The 22,269-nt window shown below is 46.8% G+C and overlaps 1 protein-coding gene across 12 annotated transcripts in view; it reads left to right on the plus strand.

Annotated features, from left to right (window-relative positions):
- The window catches only part of UBAP2L (ubiquitin associated protein 2 like), a 1,950,223-nt gene that overhangs the window by 116,078 nt on the left and 1,811,876 nt on the right, over positions 1-22,269 (plus strand). The gene's annotated exons all lie outside the window — the stretch shown is intronic.

Raw genomic sequence — 22,269 nt, forward strand, 5'->3', positions numbered from 1 at the left:
GGCGACAGCGGCCCCTGAACCCAAGAGACAGGCCGGCGACTCTGTTACGGGGACGACACCTGATGGCAAAAGCACTACCATGACCCCCAGCACTAAGCACATCGCCCGTGGCAAGGAATCGACATCGTCGACCAAACGCCCACACATGGCGTCAAGGAGGAGGTCCACAGAATCCCTGTTCCCTGAGCACTCGAGGTTCTGATCGCCTCATGACCGGCCTCGTAAGTCTAAAGACAAAGCAGACGCTGTGCCCAAAACATCCACCGAACGTCGGTAGACGAGGCTGCAGTCCGCCGAAAGACGTCCCACGTCGAAAACAGCTGTAAGCTCTAAAATCACTAGTTTCTCCCACCTATTGAAAAAGCCTGTCCCTGAGAGCCAGCTGAAGTCCAAACACTCCTCCAAGAGCTCCAATTGTAAGTAAAAGGCTAATAAGGACACGTCTACCTCTGCTCACTGGGAGAAACACTCTGTCCCCCCAGGAGGAAGGTTCCTTGGCAGAAGCCTTGAAGAACAAAGGCCAGCCTCAAACTCTGGGCCAGTCTGCAAGACACTACTCGGTACTCTGTGATGTCATTGCAAGTTCAGCCACATGGACTGCTGAAGACATAGACAAGATCATGACTAGGATGACCTTTATGGGCAATTTCTTCGAAAAGGAACCACAGGCATACCAGAACCTCCAAACCACACCAACAGCTGAGGCTTCCACCTCCTAGCCCCCAGCCAAGAAGGCAAGACCCGATACCCTTCCTATTTCTAGTCCAGTCAACCAGTCCAGTGAGATCTGCATGTTCACACACACGGACTGTTGGCAAGCTATAATTGCCACAAATGGGACGAGATAACTACTTGATAGCTTCTGCTCCCGAGCCTCTGAAGCCACAACTGGCCCTGGTAGCAGCGAATGGGAAGGCAACATCAGCTGCTTTCTGAAAACCTACACCCCACAGAGTGGGCAGGATTATTGCCAAAGGGACCATCATCAAGCGCCATGCATTGCTATGCCAGTCTGGCTTCAAACTTGAAACCCAAGCTACACTGCTTAATATGCAAGTGGAACTTAATATCTTATTCAGGAAAGCCGTAGAAGACACGTTAAAGTCTCGCCAACTAAGAATATGATGCCCTAAAATCTCTAGGCAGGCTGACGAACAAACCACCAGGCCAGAGCGGCTGAAGCAATTTTCGTCGGTTTCGTGGCCAAAACTCTGAGGCTCCGGACAGGGTCCGGGCTCTTGCTGGGGTAAGAACCGGGGCCGAGCTTTGCCGGGATTCCAGAGGGGCCAGCGCCGATCTCGTGGCTGTGGGAGGTCCTCCACATCTAGAGGTGGAGGTACATCTCCTAAATAATGACAGCCCGCAACTGGTCCCCTCCCATGGCTCTCAAGTAGGGCACATTTCACACTTCACCCACGTATCGGAGGGAATCGCCACAGACAAGTGGGCGATATCAACCATGGTGGGAAGTTATTGCGTGGAGCTCATCCAAAAACGATTGAACCATCCCCCGCGTCAAAGGAAATCAACGAAGGAAGAACTTCTCGAGGAGGTCACTGCGCTGCTACTCAAGGATGCCATAGAGGTCGTACCAGCAAACTAAGTAAACCAGGGTATTTATTCAACCTACTTCGTTGTGCCAAAGAAGGATCTATCTATGTGCCCAGTTTTAGACTTGCGCCCTGCAAACACTTATGTAAAGCCACAAATTCTGCATGACAAAGCTGCAAGAGGTAATCCCCCTGCTAAAGCGGGGAGACCACATGGCAACACTGGATATGAAAGATGCCTATTTTCATATTTCAATGTTCCCAGCGCACAGAAAACACTTGCGTTTCAAGATAGAAAACCAGCACTACCAATTCAAGGTGCTACCCTTCGTAATAGCATCTGCTCCAAGGGTATTGAACAAGGTACTGGCGGGGGTGGCAGCGCACCTGCGCAGGGAGGCAATCCCAGTGTACCCCTACGTGGATGATAGGGCGATTCCCCTGTGATCAGCCAATCTTTGCAAACAAAATGTGCAAAGAACCATAACCGTCTCTTCCGATTGGGCTTCTCAAACGAGAAAGTCAAGCCTTGTCCCAAACACAACAAAACAGTTCCTAGCGGCCGTCTTAAACACGGAAGCAGGGTTAGCCTGGCCATCCATGGAAAAAGTTCAAAACATGCTACGACAAATACCTCTGTATCGGGTCTGTCGTCAAATAAGCGTACGCAAAGCAATGCATTCACTAGGTATGATGGCGTTGTGCATATACCTGGTCCCACATTCACGTCTGCGCCCCATGCAGGAGTGGTTGGTGAAACAATGGACTCGGGCAATTGGTCAGTTGGACGGTCTAGTGGTCGTTTCGCCAACACTAGTACAAAACCTACGTTGGTGGACAAAGGAAAACCTGTTTGTCGCTCTGCAGGGTGGTGAGCACATTACCTTTACCACACAGCACATAGTCTGTGGACTCACATAACATCACAGAACCACATCAACCTGCTAGAACTCCTAGCATTATTTGAAGCGCAGCTGACGAACCAGTCAGTTCAAATCTTAAGACCGCACCACTGCAATGTACTCTGTCAACCAACAGGGGGGCACACACTCTCCAAATCTGTCCAAGCTGGCACAGAAAGTATGGAGATGGACAATCAAACATGGGAGGATAGGAACATCCCAACATGTTCCAGGGGTACTCTACACTCTAGCAGACTCTGAGCAGAGACCCCCTACCAGAGGAACACGAGTGGCAACTATACTCCAGCGTTGTAGACATATCTTATCAGTGTGGTTACCCCACGCTAGACACGCTAACAAATGCCACCAGCCATTAATTGTAGACCGGGAGACATAAAAATGTTACATGAAACGTTAGACAAAAGGGGATACTAGGTAACCCCTCCAGCACCCTATTGTAAGCTGGTGTGTGCTGGATCTAGAAAGTTAAAAATGGAAGTAAAGTCAATTTCACTTCACTGCTCTTGGAAACGGTAGTTTCACCAAGAGAAGCTATTTTAAACCTTTGTGAATTCTAATACTTCCCTTTGCCACTGCACTGTAGGTGCTGTCCCAATGCAAAGATGATGCCTATGGAGTTTGTCAGTCAAAGGAAACGGTGTTCAGATTACTGAAAACAATACATGGGAGAGTGGGGGAAAAAGGTCTCGCTCTCTCCAGGTTAGAAATTTTAAAATCCTAAAGTCCAGCAAAAGAGCTGGCGGTCTCTAACGTAGACTGGAATTAGCACATTTCTGAGAATTCTCCCTAACTTGCACAATCCACCAAAAGTCAAAATACTACCAACTTATTCTACAGGCAGAAGCAATTCTACAGAAGGGAGCAATAGAACTCCTTCCACCATTATAGGTAAACAAAGGTATTTATTCTTTCCACTTCCTTGTTCCAAAGTTATAGGGAGAATTTTCAGAAATGTGCTACTTCCCTCCACCTTAGAGACCCCCATGAACTTTGCTGGATTTTGAGGACTTGATTGAGTGAGACCCTTTTTTCCCACTCGTATTTAAATGTGATTTTTGAACTGTTTATTTTGGTTATGGAGCCTGCCAAACTCCATAGGCATAATCTTTTACATTGTGTCACACAGCGCCTTCAGGGCAGTGGCACAGGGAAGTCTTGCAGATTTCCCCATGGGTTAAATACCGTCTCTGGGATAAACTACCGTTTCTCAAAGCAGTAAAGTGAAATTGACTTTACTTGCATTTGTAACTTTCTAGACCTGGCACACAGTCTTAATATGGTGCTGCAGAGGGTTACTTAGTATCCCCTTTTGTCTAGCTTCTCGTGTAACATTTTTGTCACCCTTTCATCACTGAATGGCTGGTGGCAGTGGCTTACTTTTAACTACCGTGGTGTGTATTTACCGCGGGCTGCATTCGCAGCTGCAGTAAAGCACCCAAGGGTGCCATTTTTGTCAAAATGGCCCAGTCTTTTTTCGCCATTTCTTTGTGGAAAGGACCTTCTTGAGATTTACTCTGTGCACCAAACCAGGTTTGGTCCCTTTGTTTGCTTTGCCTTTGGCGGGGTTTACTGCTCTGGGAAACAAGAGAAGGTATTTAAACCTTGGGGAAATCTAAGAATTCCCTGTGCCACTGCACTAAAGGTGCTGTGTGCCACAATGTAAAAGATGATGCCTATGGAGTTTGACAGGCTCCATAACCAGAATTCAGAAATCACATAAATACATGAGAGAGTGGGGAAAAAAGTCTCACACTCTCCAGTTTAAAAAAAAAAAAATCAAGTCCTCAAAATCCAACAAAGTTGCTGGGGGTCTCTAAGGTTGAGGGAATTGGCACATTTTTGAGAATTCTCCCTAACAATAATTTTTCTTTATAACGCGTTTAATACCAACGAGTGGTTTCTAAGTACGTTATCGGGATGGAGCTAACATGCCATTACAACATGTCACAGAATCCAGGGTTTATCCTACACCCACATACTCAGACTTTCAATTTAGCAGCTATTCTCCTGAAGTCATAGTTCAGCCATCTTAATTTACTGGACATACGCATGGACATATTGAAAGAAGCGCGTAAACCAAACACTTAAGTTAAATGTCCTAAAGTAAGCTCATAGCATCTCCCTTTTGAGCCTGTGCATAAAGCAAGTCTAAAGGATCTCGCTTACAAGGTTGCTTTCCTTATTGCCATTACTTCTATTAGAGTAGGTGAGCTCCAGGCTTTGTCTGTGACCAAACCTTTTGCCTCAATACACGAAAAAACAAAGTCTTTAGAACGCACCCACGTTCCTCACCAAAATGTATTTCCAAGTTCCATGTCAGAATGAAATCAGAAAAATAGTCCAGTTCTTTTTCTCTAGCAGTTGGGAGAGAAGGGGATCTTGTCTCCAAGGGTACCATTGCTAGGTGGATAGTAAAATGCATAAAACAGTGCTACACATTATCCAACAAGGAGTTGCCATTTACACCCAAAGCTCACTCCACATGTAGTACTGGAGCTACGTTAGCCTTCGTTACTAATGTACCTCTGTAAAGCAGCCACATGGAGACCAATGCACACTTTCATTCGACATTACTCTGACACACATTTGTTAGAATAGATTTCTAGACTCTGGCTGGGGGACAGAGTTTAGGAGGCTACCCTAGTTGTAGTGAACAGGGAGAAACTTCTGGGAGTTTAGCCAAACAAATCAAGTTAGCATGGAGAGTGGCCAAGGCTAAATCGCAGGAGAGGTGAGTGGGGTCAAGGGTCCACAATGAGTCCACACAGTGAAACAATTAATTGAGGATTATACTTGGACTATAAGTAATACAAATGATTTGTTTTGGGCCCAAAAACACTCTAGGAAAATGTCTTACAACAGGTAATATCACAAAATAATAAATTATGAACCATATATACATTCACTCAGTGAAGAATAATCCATTCACCCCCACAATACCGGAATGTGATGGAAAGTAATTGGTTATAGCACTGACAGTACACAGGAAATATAACCCTATTTTATGAAGTCCAACCCGTAGTTGATTTTGCCTTGTGCCCAAAGTTCAGTTTTAGGGGTTTGGTGAAAGAGGGGTTGGTTTCTGAGGATGTGAATATGGGTCCTCAAGGAAGTCAAATGAGTTTACAAGTAAAATGATTTCTTGCTATTGGAGGGCTTTTGGAACAAGTGTTTCCAAAGCCAATTAGTTGTAAAAGAAATCGGAGTGGAGCTATGGATACCAGTAAGTATAGTATTGTTACAACCTTCCTCCCGTTGGCACGCCGTTGAGTTCCAGTCGGGTCCAGGAGCTGTGTGCAACTCTTCTCGTGCAACAATGCAGCAGGCACCAATGCAGGACTCTGGATCTTCAACTAGATGCGGGAAAGCCAGTTACAGAGATTGCAACCTATGCACAGGAACAGCAGGCATCACAGATGTTGCAGTTGAAGACGGCCTTCTATCTCGGTACCCATTGATCGTGGACACCGAAATCTTGCAAGAAGACTACTTACAGGCCAAGCTGAAGACCCTTGAAGGCCAAAGTCAAAAAGTGGAACGGCAACGATTCTACCGCGGTCAGCCCACTCAAGGACCCATCCGAAGACGTTGACTGGTTGTTCCCACTAGTCCACAGGGTTGAATGTCTTCTGTGATCAGTAGCCAGACAGGGCTCCACCAGGACTGCAGCAAGAATTGGTTGCTTGGCTTCTTCAGGCATCGTCCTTGGTTCTTCCACGGTCTTCACAGCTACACAGGATACTTGGCTCCTCTTCAGATCTGCTGGCATGGCTGCAGGAGACCTTATCAGAAAGTCGGGTGAGTGATCAGACGCAGCCTTCCAATGGAGAAATCTGCCACACATGCACACCGGCAGTGGTCTAATCAGGGACCACTGTGGGGCTGTCTCATGCATGCACACAAGACCTACTGGCACCAATATGTGGACTGGGACCAGACGTCCCATCTGACTTCTTTGGACCCAGCATACGTGGTAGGCACTAGCGCACAAAAAACAAGGCTTTCCCAGGTAAGTGCATGACCATGAAAGGAAATTCATGGCAAGCCAGGAGGAAGGCTAAAGGACAAAGTGGCCAAAGATTAATTTGAAAAATCTTGTGGCACGTCCATGCTAGGACATTAGCCAGTCAGTAGGCAAACTTGGTAAATGCAAGCCAGTCAGTAGGCAAACTTGGTAAATGCAAGATGAAAAATACAGTAAAAAAGATTAAAATGCAACTGCTGCCACCAGGTTGTCTTTAGTCCCATTTAAAAGTAACCAAAACATCCTTTGTGTAGTCTACGGTATCCCCATTGCACTGCATTGGAAGATGCAGTGTGCAACATGACAATGTTATCCCAAATAGATAACATTTAAAAAGACAGTTTCCCAGTACTGACATTCTGAAGGACTGTGAAAAGTCAGAAGGTGAAACGTTTGGGGGTCCATAGAAAATGGAGGGAAAGTTGCTAAAGAGAACTTTCCTAGCGGGCAAGGAGTGTGCAACAAGTTGGACAAGCCATATTAATTTGCACCTGTTCCTGCCATCTACCTACCACCTTCACCTGGTACTGCTTGCTAGACTATGCTAAGCATGTGATTCTAAGTAGATCTCCACATGTTTCAGAAGACCCACATTACATACCTGCAATCTTATTTCTGATGCCTGTGTGCTTAAATTCAGATGTGCAACATTTATTCAACTAACTTATAAAGTTAACTGTCTGCACCGGAGATTGCTCGGCAGAGTCTGCGCATCTGATATGATTCATAGCAGCCAGGACTTATAATTCTGGAGAATCAAGGACATCTCCAGGCATTACAGTAGGGAGTGTGGGGAAACCTACACTCCTTTTACTATTGGAGCAGGTCTCCTTTTAATTCCCCTTCACTTAATACTGTTTCCCTGTCCACCAGCTTCGACAATGGAAAATGCTCCATTTAAACTTTGCCCCCTGCAATAAAAGATGACCATGGATGGACACACAGAGTGTAACTGTCTTCCTCGTGACCACCAAGAGGATGGTTGATGAGCTTGTAAGGTCTTCAAAACAAAGACGCTCGAGGATCGATGGTCGAAACGCTGGGTGACCTACATAATACAGACTTGCATTTGTCGAACCTGCCTTCCTGCCTTCCTTCCTTCCGAACTCTGCCTGCCTGCCTTCCTTCCTTCCTTCTGAACTCTTCCTTCCTTCCGAACTCTTCCTTCCTGCCTTCCTTCCGAACTCTTCCTTCCTTCCAGCCTTCCTTCCTTCCAAACTCTTCCTTCCTGCCTTTGTCCCCTCTCCTTTGAAGGCACTTTCTGACTTTTGAGCATTCAACATAGGACGTGGACTTATAAAGTTAGGGTCATCATTCTTGTGAACTGGTTTTCTTATTGAATAATTACTTACCTCCTTTCAGGTGTTTAAGGGAATTGTATGCATTTGTACAAACCAAATCTGACTCTACATATGTTTCATAATGGAGTGTTGTGTGATAGTATTACCTGATTATTTTTTATAGTGTTTTCGTACCTGCCCATCTAAACAGAATCATGTAGTTCACTATGGACCCCTGACCCCACTCGCCTCTACTGAGACTAAGCCTTGACCACTCTCCATGCTTACCTTGATTTGGTTTGGCTAACCATTCAGAGTTCGCTTGTTCACTATAACAAGGGGGCCTCCTGTAATATATCCACCCGGCCAGATTTGATAACTCCAGCTTAACCCTAGGCCCAATACTCAGGATGAAGGACTTGCTTTACAAACCAAGGTCAACCGTGCACAGCACTTTAAGGCTTTCAAAGACCGTTTAGGGGAGGAAGTAGTCAAGGAAGAGGCCTATCTTCTATAGGAGTGATCACTATGCATCTGATAATAGTACACATTATACACTGAACAATAAACTGTTCATCTAAAGTACAAACAAACCTACTCTAAACCAGAACAGTATATTGAAATGCTCATCTAAAATATAAACCGAGTATAGGTTTACTAGAATCAGATGCATATTGATGCCTTAATGTGAAGACTGGTGGAATATGATTAGTGGATTTGCACAATTTCTACCGCACTCAATTTATATTGCTTCTTTGCACAACACTGATTTATGTGATTTACACACGTTTTTATATGAATTGTCTTTTTTGTAAAAAAGTTTTAATTAAAATTACCAAAGATTACTAACATGATTTTTATTGTTACTTACGCCTGCTACAATCCTGCTATTCCTTGAACCCCTATTGAAATAATTTTTTTTTTTCTGTGGTTCATCAACTTTTTGTAGGCCGCTACACAACCCAAGCCCAACACTTTCCAGGGGAAAACAATTGTCAGACAGCCTAACTTTTTGAGCACGAGTGGGAATTACATTCAGACGTGGTCAAGCACATTTTCACTCTATAGTGGCAGTCGGCAATAGACCTTTTTGCAACAGCAGAAAATGCAAAATGCCCAAATTACACCTAGATATCCAAAGAAGGGGTTTGGGGATTGTACTATGCATACATTGTTCAGGGTTATTTGCTTACCAATTTCCCCCAACACCCCTCTTGAATAGTGATCCACAAGATGCACCAGGAACACGTGACTATGGTTTTCATTGGTTGGCCAGACATGGTACTGTCACCACCTCAAGATGTCCGTCTACTGAAAAAATGAACACTCTTCCAATCACACAGTAAACCTTCATGAAAGTATGACTTTAGGGCACAAGACCCCAAACCATTTTAAGGATGGACTTGCAAGTATTATGGAACTGTTATGTTGCTCTAAAGTGCTCCTGCTGTATTTTCAGCATTGAAATACTTAACTGCTTTACACTGATTTTAAATCATTTGCTGTTTCTATTTTACAAGGGTGAGATTTTAAATGTACTTTATACATTTTAATAGAAAGTTATTGTGGAGAAAGTTGGGTCAGTATGGCATGCCAAAGGGGCTACTGAGTATTATAATGTACCTACAAAGACTGCAAAGTTCGAGGGCTTGTTATCCAGGCTGTGCAACACGTGAAGAGGGGGAATACGACAGGGTTGCATCCTGGGTCCTACATTGTATATTTTGTATGTGGCAGATGTAGGTGGTGTTCTGGACCAAAAATCATTAGTTTCACCAAAGATTGGTGCTCTAAGAATAAATTGGGCGGCTTAAGCCGATTTTATTTTGATGGATTCCACACCCGCAGGTCTGCAAAGGATGTTCTCTGCCTTTGTCGTTTAAATGAACTCTATAGAGCTTAAAAACAACTCCTCAAAAACAGTAATGAGATTATCTAAAGGGCAGCACTTAAAATCTTCTTTGTTTCGATTGGTATTTGGGAAAATAGTTCACTTGCTCTAAAAGACAACATGCAATACCTGGGTTCCCCAATTGTGGCAAGGAACACACAATTTTTTTTTAAATCGAAGATACTCAATGACTAGACAAATGCGGTAAAAGGATACAAAATATGGAAAATTCTCGTTTATGCCATGCAGGGAATATTATAGATGGAAGGTATTACTGTGCAATGTTTTGGTTTAGAATTTTTGCCAAGAGGGTTAAAGTCACAATTGAAGGTAATGAAAAGCACAATTTGGAGGTATGTGCTGTAGCATTTGCCCAAATGCTTTCCAACACAGGTTATAAGATATGAGCTGGGTCTGCAGTCAATCGCCAGTATTGTTTCATGGAAGAAATTGTCACTTTTAAGAAAATGTGAATCCAGTCCAAATTGGACTATTTACAATTTGTTGGGCGTGAATGATGCGATAGGCAGAGCCGGCCTTAGGGGGGGCGTGCCGGGAGACCGCCCGGGGTGCCGCGACCCCCCCAGGGCGCCTTTTGCCCCCGCCGCGCTGGCTCGGAGGAGTCTTTCAAGGGCTCCCCCGAGCTGGCGTTGTGGGAGAAGGCGCACCAGGTGGCCTTTTACTGTAAAATGTGCCCGCGGCAGGGGGGTGCATTTAAATGCACCCCTCTGCTTCGGGCACTTTCCACAAGCAAGGGCACCATTAGCCCCACACCACGCCAGCTTTGGGGAGCCTTTCAAGGGCTCCCCCCGAGCTGGCGTCGTGGCAGGCGACTCATTTCCATTGAATGAACCCATGGCGGCGGGCTCATTCAATGGCAATGGGGTGCTAATGCGCCCTATTTAACCTCCTCGCCGAACGAGGAGGTTAAAAAAAAGGGCCCCCCTGTTAACCAGGGGGGCGCTAATTTACCCAGGGCGCTGCTGCCCTTAAGGCCGGCCCTGACGGTAGGTTTCATGTAGGACCTTTCTGAGGACCACGATAGGATCCTGGGGAATTTTGGGCGATCGTTAAATATTCTAAAATATTCTAATATCAAACAAAACAAAGGTTAAGAAGATCAATAAGAGTACGAATTGGGAAGAAAATGGGCTTGTGATATTGGATTTTAGCATTTATTCTCAAGTTGTCGCCACAAAAAAAATCCCAGACTCGATGGAGAATTATCTTAAGTACCCTAGCAGAAAGGTGAAGAATGGTATCATGAAGTTTAGATTCAACGTTATGAAAACAAATCAAACTATATCCGTAACCCTTCAGAGTTCACAAAGGGCTGTTGCAGACATTGTAACATTGGTTCAGAGACGGAATTATTAATTCACTTATTATGCCCAGCTATACAAAGTATGCAGATGAAGTATTTCTAAGGATTCGTAAACCAGGAATGGATCCCGCAGTACCAGTTCTGGTTAACTTTATTGCATGGAAATTCAATGTCACTGAAGTTTAAGAGTTTTATCGTTCTTAAAAGGGGTCTGTAATATAGACGGAAAACGGCAGCTATTAAGCCGCAATGATTCTAATAGTGATGCATGTGATTTGTATATTTCAAAATTACTGTAAATGGATGAAGACTAGTATCTTCTAAATTTGTTTTTTAATGGACTATTAAGTAAACTTGGTAAAAAGATTGAAAATTAGCGCTAACGAGGGGTAGAAAGAGGTAAGTTGTCGGAAAAGAAGATCTTAAGGAATGTACAGGACTTTTACACACATTTAATGCGTTCTGTAGAGAATCCTGTTACTAGGTGCTCACTGTAAATGTGGCATTGTGAGTTTTTTCAGTTTTTTTAACTGATTATGGAAAATGTTTGTTTTGTAAAGTTTTATATAAACAATATACAAATAAAGAAAAAGAAATGTACTTTATAACACATGTGTGAAAATATTTGCTAAGCGGTTTCATTTGCTTGATGTGTAGTCTAAAGGCCTTGTAGTTGCCTCTATAACTGGAAATAGTGGGTTCCTCTGTGTAAACTCGTTGTAGCTCTAGACCACTCGCACTCCTAAATTGAAGCCTTACTACTCTGCTACTACCTACTTCACCATAATCGGTTGGCCTCCCAAAATGCAGTTTGAGGGTTGTTTTTGGAAATTCAACTTAACACTGATTAATATCAGAGGATTCGCAGCCTAACGACTAGTAATATTCTAACGGCATGTCAATCTATGAAGCATACAAATGCTGGAGTTACCGATAATTAGCTTATTCCATATGCAAGGATCCCCTGGGTTTTGGAGTCGGGTCCTGCGCATGCTGTTGCTAGGAATACTTAAGTCAAATTGTATAGATTGCAAGAGCAGATTTTAGTTTTTCTAGGGGTACTTGGAGTTGCTTTGTGAAGAATCCCAGTTTAAAAATTATATGGTGTAGATTCCTTATACCTAAACTGGGCTAACAATTGGACACAGTGTTATTTAAAAACACTGCCTAGTCGAGTCTCAATGCACTTCAAAGTTGCGATCACTGTTTTAATGTAATCCGGCAGGGAGCAAGCCTTTTATTCCCTGAACCAGCAGTGTGGCGCCTTATTGAAACCTTACAACCCGCTCCCACCGCAAGGAGATGAGCATGTCAACCTACCCGGACAGACTGGGTGTTTTCTGGGTACCCTCACTACAGAGCCTTAGGAACTCTGATGCACACTAAGTTATGTTAAAATAGATTTCCACAATCTGGACTAGTGTACAGATTTTGAGGCCTCCCTAGCTGTAATGAACAGGGATCTCTGAAAGGTTAGCCAAACCCCAATTGAGGTAAACGTGGAGAGCCGTCAAGGCTATTCTCAGAGCGCAAGAGGGGTTATGGGCCCTCAATGAGTCCACACAATGCGCACCAATTTAGACAGGTATGTATAAACATGCAATGTTTTATTGAAGACCTTTGACATGCACTGAAAATTAGACTAGCAGGTGATATTGCACTATAATATATTTATATTATATGAAATATGAACATAAATACATTCACAGGTTCATATAATGTATTGAAATGACTATCAACACAGAATGGAACCAATTCACAAGTCCTTTCCCTACCTTAAGCATTTCAATCCATAAGGCAAATGGGGCCTTGTGCCTTAAGGTCACAGGAGCCACAATGCTTCCCACCAGAAGGAGTCTTTGCAGGTAAATTTTAATTTACTTGTGTTGGTGAGGGAATGAAATACTCTTCAACGCTTTTATTAAGGTACGTAAATGGTCTTTAATATTGCAGAAGTTACTATTCCGGTTCGATGACCAAAAGGCAATGGAATGGAAGGTTAGTAGACAGACTGTTCCCAATATTATCCTCTGGAGGATGGGGCAAGGGTACAGGGGTGGGGGGGGGGCAGATGTACTGCATTTACTTATGCCTTATGAGGAATACTGTAGATCCCTTGCCAAAATCCTGCCTAGAGTAGGAGAAATGGTATTTTTCCTCTGAGAGGGATACTCTTAATACTATTCTGAGAGGTGTTTATAACCTGTTGGCGTTCTAAACATCTAAAACTGTCACATTCCCAGAACAATTCTTTATCTTTAAGTAGTGTCCTCAATATCAAAGGTACACTACAGAGAGTGGAGTAAGAGTTCGCTGTACACATAATCCCTCTTCTGAAAACATCAGGGGAAGTAAAATCACTGTTGAAAGGATGTGGGAAAACCTATTTTTTTTTTTAAACCTTGATTTATTTGACTTGACAACACAAGTAACCTGGATGCACATAGCACATTGACAAGATACAATCGCATACCGTGAGCAACAATACTAGCACTTAGTGAATAGTTCATAAACGCAATTGGGTCAGGGTCTAGGTAGTACATGATAAGGGGTGGGGGGAAGGCAATCTCAGTTCACAGGGTGGTGGCTGGAGAGGGAGGTGTAGGGATGGAGGACCCCGCGTCTGAGTCAGAGTTCATGGTAGACACATGTGCGAAACTTCTGCCAAATGTCTCTTGGTCTCGAGTGGCGATGTTGTAGTGTGCCCCATGCCTCTTCTGTATCTGAAGCCCAGGAGACCGCTCTGAGCCACTGTGTTTACGAGGGTGCTTTACGCCGGAGCCAGTTAATCGAAATGCAGCGCACTGCTAACAGCATGCAAAGGCCAGCCAACCTCCTGGAGTGACGCCCTATTTGAGGAAAGTCGTGAAACAGGCAGCGTGCTGGGGAAGGGACTATAGTGTAGTCCAGCATAGTAGACCATGTGGAACAGATTTCTGACCAGAACTGTCTCAATCGTGGGCAGGACCAAATCATATGAATGTATGAAGCCTGGTCAGAGCCACATCTAGGGCAGCCGGGGGAGAGCTCGTTGAACATGTGATGAAGCCTGCTCGGGGATGTCATATCTGTGCAGCACCTTAAATTGTATTCATTTGAATCGATAATTGAAGGATACTTTGTGGGTGCGTGCACACATACGGGACCAACGCTCATCGGTCATTTCCACCCTAAGGTCGTCTTCCCATTTGTGTCTCAGTGCGTTGAAGGGGGGTGCAGCTCTGGCCTGTAGCATGGTGTAAAGTCTGGACACCTTCCCTTTCGAGGAGTCAAAGCTGCACAGTTCAGCAATTAAGGGTTCATCAGGTGGTAGTGTAGGGAAGTCGGGATATTTGGTCTTGAGACACTTCCGAAGAGTGGAATACTGTAGCCATGCTGATGGTCTCCTCCTAAGACCGAATGGGAGGTCTGACCATTCGAGAAAATGACCCTGTACATGGACATCTCAGAGGGCTAAGAAGCCTGCATCGGCCCATCGGGAAACAATGGATTGTGGGACGCGTGTGACCTCTGGGAGGAAATTCCATAGCGGAAGGTCTCCATGGAAGGGGTGGGGTGTGCCTACTAGTTTCCAGATTTTAGACAGGGCTAGGCATGTGGTAGTAACCGAATCCGCCGAACCGGGTTCCGTCGGAGCGGGCTTGTGGATGGGGGAGCAGATATTAGTCGCTGACTGTCAGTTTCTTCAGCCTATCATGAGGGGTGGGGTCAGTGGTGTTAAACCAGTGGGACGCAAATTGGGATTGCGCTACCAGCCAGTACCTGAAGAAGTCGGGGGCGCAGAATCCGCCGTATTCCATGGGGGCAGTCAATGTTGTTAGTTTAAGGCGGACTGCACCGGAGTGCCACAAGAAGGTGTTGATTATACGGAGTAACTATTGGAAGAAGTCGTCTCCTGGCCACAGGGGAAGATTGGTGAATCGGTAGAGGAGTTGGGATAACACCACCATTTTAAGTATCCCTATACAACCTGCTAAGGAGATCGGGAGTCTATCCCAGCTCGCTGTTTTGATGGCCAGGTTAGTAAGGTAGTTCAGGTAGTTGTCCTCTTGCAGCGTTGCAGAGTTACGGGAAACCACCACCCCTAGATAAGTGAACCTGGACTGGGACCATGTGACCCCCATTAGGTCGGGAGGGGGGGAGCGTACAGTCAGTTAGCGGGAACAGCACTAATTTAGAGCAATTCACCTTCAGTCCGGATATGTGTCCAAACTGTATTAAGTCTTGCAGAATTGGGGCAACATTAGTATCTGGGGAGTGGATATAAAGCAGGGCATCGTCCGCATATAGGGAGACTAGGTCGGACTGGCCTGTAGTTGGCAGGCCTCTATGGGTATGTGATTGACGTATCATGTCGGCAAAGGGTTCCATAGCTATGGCGAATATGAGCGGGGAGAAGGGACAGTCCTGTCGCGTTCCTCTGACTATCTGGATGGGGAGGGAGCATCTGTCTTCCGTGCGAACTCTAGCTGATGGACTAGTGTTTAGAGCAGCTTGACCCAGAATTTGAAGTTGCGGCCGAATTTGCATTTTTCAAGGACACGCCACAGGTATTGCCAGGATACTGAGTCGAATGCTTTCAGGCATATCTAAAGTGGCGGCCACTGCTTGCACTTTCGAGCCAATTCTGCTGATCACATTGAATTAGACGTCTCAGGTTCAGGGAGGTAGATCGGCCTGGGACGAATCCCGCTTGATCCGGGTGAATGATGTGGGGCATGAATTAGGATAGTCGCATGGCTAATAATTTGGCGTAGATTTTAACATCACAGTTGATTAGTGAAAGGGGTCGGTACGAGCCGCATTGGTTGGGGGTGGGGTGTTTACCCGGTTTAAGTAGGGCCGTTATCATTGCCTCCCGGAGTATGGGAGGGAGTATACCCCTTTTGCATGCCTCCTCCCATAGAGCCATTAGAGGTGTGATGAGTAGGGATTTACATTTTTATAAAATTCAATGGGAAGGCCATCCGGGCCAGGGGCCTTGCCTGATGCTAGTGAATCGATGGCCTGAGTTCTTCGGGTGTGAACAGTTTCTCAAGGGAGATGCTGGTGTCAGTGGAGAGGACGGGGAGAGGGAAGCTCTCCAGATAGGTGTCAAAAGCTGACAGCGTCCAGGTATCAGAGATTGAGTATAGGGAGCTATAGAATGCTAGAAACTCCGAATTAACGTCTTGTGGTGTTGTAGCCAGTTTTCCATCGGGCTTCTCCGAATTCTCGGCGTAGTAGCCTAGCTAACATTCGGCCTAGTCGTTCTCCCTCACCATATTTCCTGACCAGATGGGGACTGTCTAAGAACTTAGCCTCACGTTCGGTAAGTTCACGAAACGTGTCGAGCTCCGATCCCAACAGCGCCAGGGTCACAGGGGAGTGATCTGCGGCATATTGGGCCTCAAGGGTAGCCAGGGTCGTCTCACTTCTCGTGATGTCTGAGCAGATCCCCTTCAGGAAACCGCTTCCCTTGAAGATGGTAATACCCCTGATGAATGCTTTAAAGGATCCCAGGGGACAGATTGCGATGTAGCAGAGTTAGCATTGAACTCAAAGAATTCCTCGATGGAGGTCCTGATCCCAGTGCAGGGAGACTACTGGAGAGTGGTCAGAAAGAGTTCTAGGATGGATTGACAGATGGGATAGGTTTCTAATCAGTATATCCGACATGAGCCACCTGTCAATCCTGGAATGCGAATCGTGCACTGAGGTTTTCGAGTCAGGGTACATGACTCCACGCGTCCACAATCGATAAGCGAGGGAGTATTGTCAGGATAGAATGGGCCGCTTTGGAGAGCTGGCGGGGTCTGGAGCCTGATCTATCGAGGTTGATATCTAGTATAGTATTGAAATCCCCCCCCCCTCCACCCTCCATAGGATCGGGACCAGGGGGGAAACTCCAACAGAGAGGCCAAGTGCAGATAAAAGTCGGGATCATCATTTGGACCGTAGATGTTTAGTATGGCTACCTCTTTATTTTGCAGCATGCCCAGGATCAATACTTCTGATGTTTGTTAATCTGCTTAGAATCACATGCTGTGCATAGGTCCGACATCCAGTGGTCACTGCGGAGTATTGCATTTTGTTTTTCGTAGTCGAAAAGGGGACGTCGACAAGGCGTGTCTGAAACACTATCCCTATAGTGACGTGCGTAGTACCCACAATCCCTCACGCGTCGAGGTCCCTCAGATAGTTTTTTTCCGCCCAGCTTCTGGTCGCCTTCACGCGGAGCTCCTTGAGATACCATTGCTACCCTCGACCTTTGGTCGTTTCTTCTCATAAAATTTATACACACTCCCTCGACGCAGTTGTAGCTGTTCTCCGCCGAGAAAAATAGTCGACGGAGGGTCGAGCGGAGGAAATCTTCGGCGCTGCCGAACACGTGGCCTGGTCTCGCTGGCCATATACAGTAGGGAGAGTGGGGTCGTGGGACATCTCTGGGTCTTTCTGAGAATGCCTTTCCCTTTCCCCTTCCTTTCCCTTGGGGTGTTTATCGCAATTTATTGCCTCGGCTATGGAGAGGACACCGTTTAGGTTTTGCCCACTTTGTAAAGGCAAATTCACTTGGAAGGACAAGCACTCACGGTGTAACCGCTGCTTGCCCCTCGATCACAAGGAGGAAGGGTGCGCGGCTTGTCGGCTTCTTAAGCCTAAAACTCTAAAAGACCGAAGGGTTAAAAGGTGGGCGGCCTACGCAATGTCGAAGGCCGAAGGTTCACCCGCCGCTGCTACCACCGACAGTGACGAGGAACGCGATAACACGACCTCCGCTACGGAAGTCGAAACCCCCTCTAAGGAGCGCTTACACGCTTCGTCGTCTGTCCCCGGCCCCGACGGGCTCGGCTCACGCCCTGCTTATGGGGATGAACACCCCGGCGACACAGACGCACACAAAGATCCACATAAACACACAACCCACGGCTCTTCTTCGACGAAAAAGACCTTCGGCGCCCAAGGAGACGCAGGTTCCACCGGCGGCCTCCTCGGACCGTTCGGGTTCGAAGCCCCTCTCGCAACCGCACCCGCGACCTGCGACTGGGCTTTCGGCAAACAAGGGCGCTGCCACCAAACCATCGGCCAGTGCGCATCAACAGAAAGCGCAGACCGCCGTAGAGCGTTCGATACCCATAGCGTCGAAAACTCAAGCTTCCGCCGACAAACGAGTCGCCGACAAGCGAGTCGCCGATAGCTTAGCGAGGATCGCTGTAGCCGACGCCCAAAAGCGTACGCCGAAGATTTCGTCGAGCGTTACGCATAAGTTAAAGGATACGCCGAAAAAGCCCGAAGAAAAGCAGGGACTACCCCCTTCAGTCAGGGAGTCTCCCGACACACCTGAAGGTTTTTCGGAGGGCGACGGGACACTTTCCTCGACGCTTTGGGAAAGGTCGAGCCATTTCGAGTTAGATAACCCTATGTTTCCCCCGCCAGACCGCTCTGGGGTACCCCATGAAACAATGGAAAGACTCCACCTCTGTATGGAGAGGATGGAAAGGTTCATGAGCACCCAGGCCTCTCAAACTCACAAGAGGACTAGAGAAGGGCCTCAGGAGGACCCCAGGGCCAAAAATCCGAGGCTAGTCGATCCTCAGCAGGACACAGCCTCAGACTTCCAAGATGTATATGACCTCACTGGGGAGGAACAATACTTCGAGGAAGAAGATGATTTCATGGACAATGAAGGACAGAACCAGGAGGAATGTCTGGAAGACAGAACAGACATTATAGAAGAAGGCTTCGGGGTTAACCCAGAAGAGGGACCTTCACACCCCTGGCAATCACCATCAGTGTATTCCGACACTGATGTCCTAAACCTAACTCCTCCGGACAATTCTCCAGTTAGGAACACGTCTCCAATTGACGATCAGCCCACTTTCAATGCACTGTTGCGCAGAGCTGCAGCGCATTTCGAACTCGACACCGGGGAACTCTCTCCAGAATTGGACTTTGTAGAAAGAGTGATTAAAGAAAAACCCCCGGTCAGCCAAACCATTCCCCTCCTCGCTTCAGTGAAGAGAAGGATCATACCTTCGCTGTCCACTCCCGCAATGATCAGAGGGGTCAATCCGAGAATTGAAAAACTTTTCACTCCTTCACCCTCAGACCCCCTCTACATTAGGGGACATTCCATTCCGGATTCCCTAGTGGTATCTAATACTAGAAAGAGGGCAGGGGTACCACTTTCCACCAGTGAGGCACCCCCTGACAAGGAGGGCAAGAGGCTATATGCCCTTGCAAAAAGAGTTACTTCCTCGGCTGCCTTCTCAGCAAGAATTGCCAACAACAATTCCTTGCTTGCAAGCTACGCAGACGCGCAGTGGGCCAAACTGCGAAAAGACACCGAGGAAGCACCGGAGCCTTTACGTACGCGCCTACTGTCAACTATTGGCGAAGGAACCCAAGTGAACCAGAGCATTGTTAAAAACTCTCTGGACGCGGCAGAAACAGCAGGACGTTCCCTGGTACAAGGAATACTCCTAAAACGCCATGTATGGCTGCGCAACTCAGGCTTTAAACCAGAGACACAGGCGTCTTTGATAAATAAACCTGTCGAGGACGCTAACCTCTTCGGAAAAGCGGTAGATGAAGCCCTAGAGATGGCTAAAAAAGAGTTCGACACTATCAAGACTCTTGACCAAATCTCTAAGCCCACTACCAGGCGCGGCTATGGCAACAAACGCTTTTTTCGTGGCCAACGCCAACACCAACAACAAAGTCAACATCAGCTATACCCTGCCACCAATTACCAAACCAATAGTGGGCAGTACAGCCAAAGAGGCCAACGCCGGGGCAAAGGGAGGGGTCGGGGATCCACCCCCAGAGGCTCCCAAGCCCCCAACAACTCCAAGTGACGCGAATATTCGCGTCCCCTCCCATGCAACACCGGTCGGGGCCGGATAACATCCTTTCTTCCTGCATGGGAGGAGATAACGTCAGACCGTTGGGTACTTTCCACCGTAGCCCACGGATACTGTATCGAATTCAACAGTTCCCCATCCTACAGACCCCCGAGGGGACGTCGCATGACACCGGAACATCTTGCCATCCTTCTCCAAGAAGTACAACAACTGCTGGAAAAAGGAGCCATAGAGGTCGTGCCTCTATCTCAGGTAACGGAAGGTATTTATTCAGTGTACTTCCTTGTACCCAAAAAGGATCTAACCATGCGCCCTGTATTAGATCTGCGCCCAGCGAACAAGTTTATCAAACCCCAAAAGTTTCGTATGGTAACCTTACAGGAAGTAATCCCACTGCTTTCTCAGGGAGATTACATGACAACATTGGACATGAAAGATGCATACTTTCATATTTTAATGTTGCCAGCGCACAGAAAATACCTCAGGTTCATGATAGAGGACAAACACTACCAGTTCAAAGTGCTACCCTTCGGCATAGCATCAGCACCAAGGGTATTCACGAAGGTGCTGGCAGTGGCAGCGGCCCACCTGCGCAGGTTGTCCATCCCAGTTTACCCTTACCTCGACGACTGGCTCATAACAGGGGATTCTTACGAAACATGCTTCTCCAATACCCAAAAGACAGTAGACCTTTTGTTCCAGTTGGGCTTCTCCATCAACGAAAAGAAGTCCAGTTTAGACCCCAGTCAAATCAAGCAATTCCTAGGGGCTCTAATTCAAACAAAGGACGGCCTCGTCTTCCCCTCCAGAGAGAGGGTCCAAAACATGCTGTTTCAAATCCCTCAATATGTAACCGGTCGAGAGGTGACGGTACGCAAAGCAATGCGCTTGCTAGGAATGATGGCGTCGTGTATTTATTTGGTACCTCACGCGCGCCTGCGCATGCACCCAATGCAAGAGTGGCTCAACAGCCAGTGGTGTCAGGCCAGCGGACTATGGGAGGATCTAGTGGTGGTCTCGCAGGCCTTGGTTCTCTCGCTACAGTGGTGGACAAAGGAAAACATGGGAAAAGGAAAACCCTTTGCCACACCCGCGGCGGAAGCCACTCTAACCACAGACGCATCCCTTACAGGATGGGGGGCTCACCTATCCCATCAGACTGCTCACGGAGTGTGGACTCCGAACGTAGCATCCAAACACATCAATCTACTGGAGCTACTAGGTGTGTTCAAGGCGCTAAGAGCCTTCCAGGAACACCTACAAGGCAAAACAGTAATGGTCCTTACAGACAGCACCACAGCCATGTACTACATCAACAAGCAAGGGGGCACCCACTCTCCAGGCCTGTCCAAGCTGGCCCAGAATATATGGAAGTGGGCTCTCAAACAGGACATGTTCCTACTATCACTACATGTACCCGGGGAACTCGATCTGCTGGCAGACAGTCTCAGCAGAGATTTCCCCCTGCCCGAAGAGTACGAATGGCGCCTGCACGAAGACATCGTCTTCGACGTCTTCACACAATGGGGATTCCCAGAAATAGACCTGTTTGCAACCCTGGAAAACTCACAATGCCTAAGTTACGCCTCCAGGTACCCCCAGAACCAATCCAAGGGGAACGGTCTGTCGATACAATGGTCAGGGAAATTTGTTTACGCTTTTCCCCCGACTCCCCTTCTCAACAGAGTGGTGCACAAGATGCACCAGGAACAAGTGACCATGATACTAGTGGCCCCAATGTGGGCACGACAACCATGGTTCGCTCACTTGATGGAGATGTCTCTATCCCCCCCAGTAAAACTCCCCTGCCCGTACAACATGCTGTCTCAGGACAAAGGCAGGACTCTGCATCCATGCCCCCAGAACATGAACTTAGCAGCTTGGCTCCTGAGATCATAGAGTTCGGACATCTACAACTCCCACAAAGATGCATGGACATCCTCAGGGAAGCCAGAAAACCGAACACTCGCCACTGCTATTCTAGCAAGTGGAAAATATTTGTCATCTGGTGCAGGAGTAAAAGCATCAACCCTATTGACTGCTCTCCCACACATGTAGTCCTATACCTGACCCACCTATTGGATTCAGGTCTAGTGTTTAACTCCATTAAAGTCCACCTAGCTGCACTTTCTGCATACACCACTTCCCAACTCAAAGTGTCGTGGTGGAAAATCCCTGTTATAAAGGCCTTCATGGAGGGAGTAAAGAGAATACACCCCCCGATAGCTGACCCAGCTCCCGGATGGGACCTTAATGTGGTACTTACCAGACTCATGGGCTCTCCATTCGAACCCATGCACAAAGCATCTCTTAAACACCTCACGCTTAAGACTGCTTTTTTAATAGCTATCACCTCCATCAGGAGAGTAAGTGAACTTCAGGCTCTTTCTATTCTAGACCCCTTCGTTACAGTTCACAAAGATAAAGTGGTTCT

This window comes from Ambystoma mexicanum, chromosome 1p (genome assembly GCF_040938575.1).
Source record: "Ambystoma mexicanum isolate Mex_15411 chromosome 1p, UKY_AmexF1_1, whole genome shotgun sequence".
In the NCBI taxonomy this organism is placed as follows: domain Eukaryota; kingdom Metazoa; phylum Chordata; class Amphibia; order Caudata; family Ambystomatidae; genus Ambystoma; species Ambystoma mexicanum.